Source organism: Setaria viridis, chromosome 5 (genome assembly GCF_005286985.2).
Source record: "Setaria viridis chromosome 5, Setaria_viridis_v4.0, whole genome shotgun sequence".
NCBI classification, from domain to species: Eukaryota; Viridiplantae; Streptophyta; class Magnoliopsida; order Poales; family Poaceae; genus Setaria; species Setaria viridis.
In genome coordinates, this window is record NC_048267.2 from 24,490,492 (window position 1) to 24,496,934 (window position 6,443).

The 6,443-nt window shown below is 49.1% G+C and overlaps 1 long non-coding RNA gene across 1 annotated transcript; it reads left to right on the plus strand.

The window, feature by feature from the left end:
• Positions 1 to 4,605: 4,605 nt before the first annotated feature.
• Positions 4,606 to 5,572, plus strand: LOC117858722 (uncharacterized). The gene is made up of 2 exons (XR_004641027.2): positions 4,606 to 5,148; positions 5,231 to 5,572. It is a non-coding gene; the product is annotated as an uncharacterized lncRNA (long non-coding RNA).
• The last annotated feature ends 871 nt before the right edge of the window (positions 5,573 to 6,443 follow it).

Sequence of the window (6,443 nt, forward strand, 5' to 3'; positions counted from 1 at the left end):
AAGGCCTCGGCCTAATGATTTGAGTCCTACCTACTTGTGGCATTGTCGTTTGGGTCATATAAGTGAAAAGCGCATGAAGAAGCTCCATTCTGATGGACTTCTAACTTCGTTTGATTTTGAATCATACAAGACATGTGAGGCTTGCTTGCTAGGCAAGATGACTAAGACGCCTTTCACAGGATTTCCTGAGAGAGCAGTAGACTTGTTGGAACTCGTACATAGTGATGTATGCGGACCAATGAGCACGACGGCTAGAGGAGGATTCCAATACTTCATAACTTTCACTGATGATTTTAGTAGATATGGCTATGTCTACTTGATGAGGTACAAGTCTGAAACCTTTGAAAAGTTCAAGGAATTTCAGAATGAAGTTGAAAATCAGCGTGGCAAGAAAATTAAGGCCTTACGATCTGATCGTGGAGGCGAGTATTTGAGCCACGAGTTTAGCAATCATCTAAAGAGTTGCGGAATTGTTCCACAACTTACACCGCCTGGAACACCTCAGAGAAACGGTGTGTCCGAGCGACGTAATCGAACTTTGTTAGACATGGTTCGATCAATGATGAGCCAGTCGGACCTACCGTTGTCATTTTGGGGATACGCTCTAGAAACAGCAGCTTTCACACTAAATAGGGTACCATCTAAATCCGTAGTTAAGACACCATATGAGATATGGACTGGAAAGGTTCCTAGTCTGTCTTTTCTAAAGATTTGGGGATGTGAAGTGTTTGTCAAGCGACTTCAGTCGGACAAGATCACACCCAAGTCGGATAAGTGCATTTTCGTGGGATATCCAAAGGAAACTTTGGGATATTATTTCTACAACCGATCAGAAGGCAAAGTGTTTGTCGCTCGGAACGGGGTTTTCCTAGAGAAAGAGTTTCTCAAAGGAGAAAAGAGTGGAAAGACAGTGCATCTTGAAGAAGTTCAAGATGAGCCAATCGGGCAAGAATCAATGAGTGATGCTAACGTAGCAGAACAAATTGAGATACCCATGGCAAGAGAAGCACCGCCGCAACCACGAAGGTCGGCAAGGCTCCGCGAAATGTGGGAAATATTATTGTTGGACAATGATGAGCCTGCGACATATGCAGAAGCAATGATGGACCCAGACTCCAAAAAATGGCAGAGTGCCATGCAATCCGAAATAGAGTCCATGGGAGACAATCAAGTTTGGAACTTGGTTGACCCGCCTGATGGTGTTAAAGCCATAGAGTGCAAGTGGATCTATAAGAAGAAAAAGGACATGGATGGAAATGTTCACATCTATAAAGCACGACTTGTCGCAAAAGGTTTTCGACAAGTTCAAGGAGTTGACTACGACGAGACCTTCTCGCCCGTAGTGATGCTTAAGTCCATTCGGATTATTCTAGCTATAGCTGCGTATTTCGATTATGAGATATGGCAGATGGATGTCAAGACAGCTTTCCTGAATGGAAACCTAGCTGAGGACGTGTATATGATACAGCCCGAGGGTTTTGTCGATCCGAAAAATGCTGGAAAGGTATGCAAGCTTCAGAGATCCATTTATGGATTGAAGCAAGCATCTAGGAGTTGGAACATTCGTTTTGATGAAGTGGTCAAAGGGTTTGACTTCACCAAGAACGAAGAAGAGTCTTGTGTTTACAAGAAGGTTAGTGGGAGCTCTGTAGTATTTCTAATCTTATATGTGGATGACATATTACTGATTGGAAATAACATTCCTATGCTTGAGTCCGTAAAGACTTCACTGAAAAATAGTTTTTCGATGAAGGACTTAGGGGAAGCGGCATATATTCTGGGCATTAAGATCTATAGAGATAGATCGAGAAGGCTTATAGGTTTGAGCCAAGATACTTATATTGACAAAGTGTAGAAGAGGTTCAACATGGAAGAGGCAAAGAAAGGGTTCTTGCCTATGTCACATGGCATACATCTCAGCAAGACTCAGTGTCCTTCGACTGCTGATGAGCGGGATCGCATGAGTAGAGTGCCATATGCCTCGGCTATTGGATCTATCATGTATGCAATGATAAGTACTCGCCCAGATGTTTCATATGCGCTAAGTATGACAAGCAGACACCAATCTGATCCAGGTGAGAGTCACTGGACAGCGGTGAAAAACATTCTTAAGTACTTGAGAAGGACTAAAGATATGTTCCTCGTCTATGGAGGTTAGGAGGAGCTCGTTGTAACAGGTTACACCGATGCTAGTTTCCAAACCGACAGAGATGATTCAAAGTCACAATCAGGATTTGTGTTCACACTAAATGGTGGTGCTGTTAGTTGGAAGAGTTCCAAGCAGGAGACGGTGGCCGATTCTACGACAGAAGCCGAGTACATCGCGGCTTCGGAAGCCGCGAAGGAAGGTGTTTGGATAAGGAATTTCCTCATTGAGCTTGGTGTGTTCCCGAATGCATCCAGCCCATTGAATCTCTACTGTGATAACAATGGGGCAATTGCGCAAGCAAAGGAGCCAAGGAATCACCAGAAGAACAAACACGTAATGCGGCGATTTCATCTCATTCGAGACTTCGTTAACCGGGGTGAGATCAAGATATGCAAAATACACACGGATCTGAACATTTCTGATCTGTTGACAAAACCACTCCCGCAAGCTAAGCATGATGCGCATGTAAGAGCTATGGGTATTAGGTACCTTCTAGATTGACTCTAGTGCAAGTGGGAGACTGTTGGAGGTATGCCCTAGAGGCAATCATAGAGATGATGATATTCCATTTGTATCCATGATTTGTATATTGTGTTCATTGAATATCCATTAAAGGCTACTTGAATTGATTTGCAATTATGTGAATTGTATGTGAAACTCTTTACTTGTATGGTTATTCTAAAGTTGTCCCTAGTCGGAGTTCATGTGAGGACACACATGAATATTAGACTAGCACATGTATTAGTTGATGACTATGTTTCACAAGTCATGGACATGGAGATGTTGAACTAATAATGTGGACACATGTTGAGACATGTGTTAGGACTGACCCAACACGAGAAGTAGTTCTCTCTTTAAACAACATATACGCTTTGTCCTTAGACCTGAGATTGTCGCATGTATTCTAGATGTGGATCGACCTACTTAGGGGCTATCAAACGCTACGCCGTAACAGGGTAGTTATAAAGGTAGCTTTCGGGTTTGTCAAGAAGCATGCTATGAGACATGGTCAATCAAGATGGGATTTGCCCCTCTCTGATTGAGAGTGATATCTCTGGGCCCCTCGAGTGATCGGATCAGAAAATGCATGGCCATGCTACGTACGGTTAAGAGTTAACCTACAAAGGGATTCCGAATCACAGGATCGAGAAAGAGCGGTCGGCTTGAAGCTAGACCAAATATCGTGAGGCAAAGGGAATAGCATGTATATTATGTTGTGATGGTTCGTCTGATATGATCTTCGTATGCGTATAGGAGTTGGCACGTCTTGCTAGAGGCCGCTACCGACTATTGGGCCGAGTAGGAGTACTCGGGCCATGTCTATACGTATCCGAACCCATAGGGTCACACACTTAAGGGGCTGGAAGCCCAATTCGGATCTTATCCGAGTTGGATTAGGTTTAGGAGTACTAATGGGCCTCGGATCCAGAGGCCCATCAGGAACCCCTATAAATAGAGGGGTGGGGGCGCCCTAGGGTTTCACACCTTTTGGCTGAACACTCTTGCCGCGCCTCCCACGCCCTCGCCTGTTGCAACTCGCGGATCTAGCAATCCGGCTTGCGACGCTTCCTCCCTGCACGTGTGGATACCTTGGAGGTGTTGCGCCTGCAGCACTTGGACGAGCCTCCGACGAGCCGCCGACGAGCCGCGACGAGACGACGACGAGCCACGGTACCGGAGGCGATCTTGCTGTGCACGTGGACGAGCTGCTGAGGAGCTGCTGGACGTGATCGACTACGTACGACTACGTTGATCGACTACGTACGACTACGTGATCGTCTTCACTGCATCGACGCAAATCTACATCTTCCGCACCAGTAGTGCGTCGAGTGGTAATCCCGTGATCCTTATACGGCAGTTCTTCCTGGTTATACGCGGTAGAAAATTTTGATTTGCGCTAGTGTAGCCTACCTCGTATCCCAACACCCTTTCCCTACCACCACCGCTCATGCTTGACGGGCGCCGCCGCCGCGCGCCAACGGGAACCCGGGGTTAGGGTAGGAGCTTACGGAGGGGTGGGAACTGAGCGGGAGCGGCTCGGCGGCGAGGTCGCCGTCGGGCGCCGGCGGTGGTCGAGGTCAGCGGCGGTAGGTGGCAGCCGACGGAGTTAGGGTTAGAGTTCGGGGTTGCCCGGGGCCTCTAATGGCCACCGGGCATAGAGGGAAAGGTCGAGGGGCGGCGGTAGGCCTGGCGGCGGCAGCGATTCGACCGGCGCCGGACATGAGATGTAGATCATCCCGACGATTTCCTCCTCGGCGGCCACCCTCGATTCTCACCATCGACGGCCACGGTCGGATTATGACCATCATCGTCTTCCTCACGCATCGGTTCTCACCATCGACGGCCACGGGTTATGACACGCGGCGGCGGGGACACCGCCAGTTGATATGACCGTGGAGGATATTGGGGGTGCGGAGGGAGTCATGCTCGAATAACGTCGGCTGGGGTAGCGGAGACGGATCCGGCGGCAGCCGCCGCCGGAGACTGAGCAGGCCAGCGGGGCGCGACCTCCCCGATCTTGTCCGAGCTGGTGACACGTCACCCATCCTAGGCGGCAACATGTTCTGTGGGACCCACATGGCATCCTCTGGCATCTTCTTCTACCTTTCCCCGCGCGGATAGAGCCGAGAGGAGCTAGCTGAGCCAGCACCTCGCCGTCGCCAGCCTATACGATCCCATCTGCGATGCATTGAATGCCCCGAAGAAATCCTTCACAACCCCCGACCCCGAGCATTGAATGCACAGAACATATCGCGCTCTTGCTCCAAGTGGTGGAATGGATAGTGGAGCAAGAAACGGACCACAAAAGCTCTTCCCGGCTCCTGCTTCGTCAACCTCGGTGAACTCCGCGCTGGCCGTGACCACATCAAGCTCCGGGCGACGTCGTTCATCCCTATGGATGCCGTGACCTCTGTTTCGGATAAGTGGAGTTAGCCTCGGGAAACCGAGTTCGTCGGAGCTCCGGTGAGCAACTTCGACGACCCTTTTCTCCACCGTCGGTGAGCTTCATCGATGAAATCTTCGCCTTTGTGCTCCAATGTTCAACCTCTAATGTTGTCTCCCTCCTTGTTTCACGTGAAGGGCCCTAGAGACAAGACTCTGTCGCAGAGGCCAAGTTGTTGCCGCCGAGCTCGCCTCCTTCTCTGTCGCCGGCCATTCCCCTGCTCATTCGGCCCCACCGTGAGCACCTCCTCGCATCCCTCCACCTTCCCTGAGCTGTCGCCTTGGGCCTCGTTGGCGGATGCACTTCATGTGCTCGACGGATTGCCTATGAAAAGTGCAGATGGCAAAAGAGTGCGGAAGGACAGCAAGCGTGCGAGCGTAGCTAGCGTGAGCCTTGTGAGCTTTGAGCAACCTGCAAAATCGACATCTAATATAAGTAACACGGAGGCATACATCTTGAAGGTGGCTGGCCACACAAAATCATCACCAGATCTCGCAAGTATAATCCTGCAGAAATATATTCCATGCGGCCCCTCGGCCGGCTCTCAGCCTCACCGTTCATGCCCTCCGTGCAAAGCCCGCACACGCATCCGCAGTAGCTCTCCCTGACGATGCAGCACTCGCACCACGCGACCTCCACACGTTCTGTGATAGTCGACAGCACCTGCTTGGCGGCGTCGGACACCTCCACGGCGAAGTCGTACATGGCGTGCTGGAGCCGCACGTCGTGGAGGCAGCCAGGCAAGTGAGCGCGTAATCCTCCATGCAGTGAGGATTGCGCTAATGTCGAGTTCCTGCCTTCCTGGAACTGGAAGACGATGATAGGGGAGGACGGGAAGAGAAAAGAAAATATAGGAGAGTGACATAAGAGGCCACGTCAGCAAAAAATAGTACAAGAACCTTTATGGATTTTCTTAGGATTGGACTCTTTTAATAGCGACATGTAGATCCAATTCCTAGGATGGGACTCTTTCATGGTTTTTTTTTTCAAATGTCATAATTGTACTTTTTATGGGACGGAAAGAGTACGTGGTAATAAGTGAAAAGCAAGAAACTACACGAAGTGAAAAGCGTGAAGATTAAAAGCGAGAAACTACACGAAGTGAAAAGCAAGAAAATCTTCACTTAGGGGGTGTTTGGTTCCACCTTGCTAAATTTAGCAACTTTTAGCTGCTAAACTGCCAAACACCCTTGCTAAAACTTGTTAAAGTTAAGTTGCTAAAGTTTAGCACTTTAGCAAGTTTTTGGTTGCTAAAACTTGCTAAAAGATAGGCTGGACAACCTATACCCCTCATTTATTGCTTGTCTCCCCCCTCCTGCGTACCATTAATAAGGGTAGATAGGTCTTTTT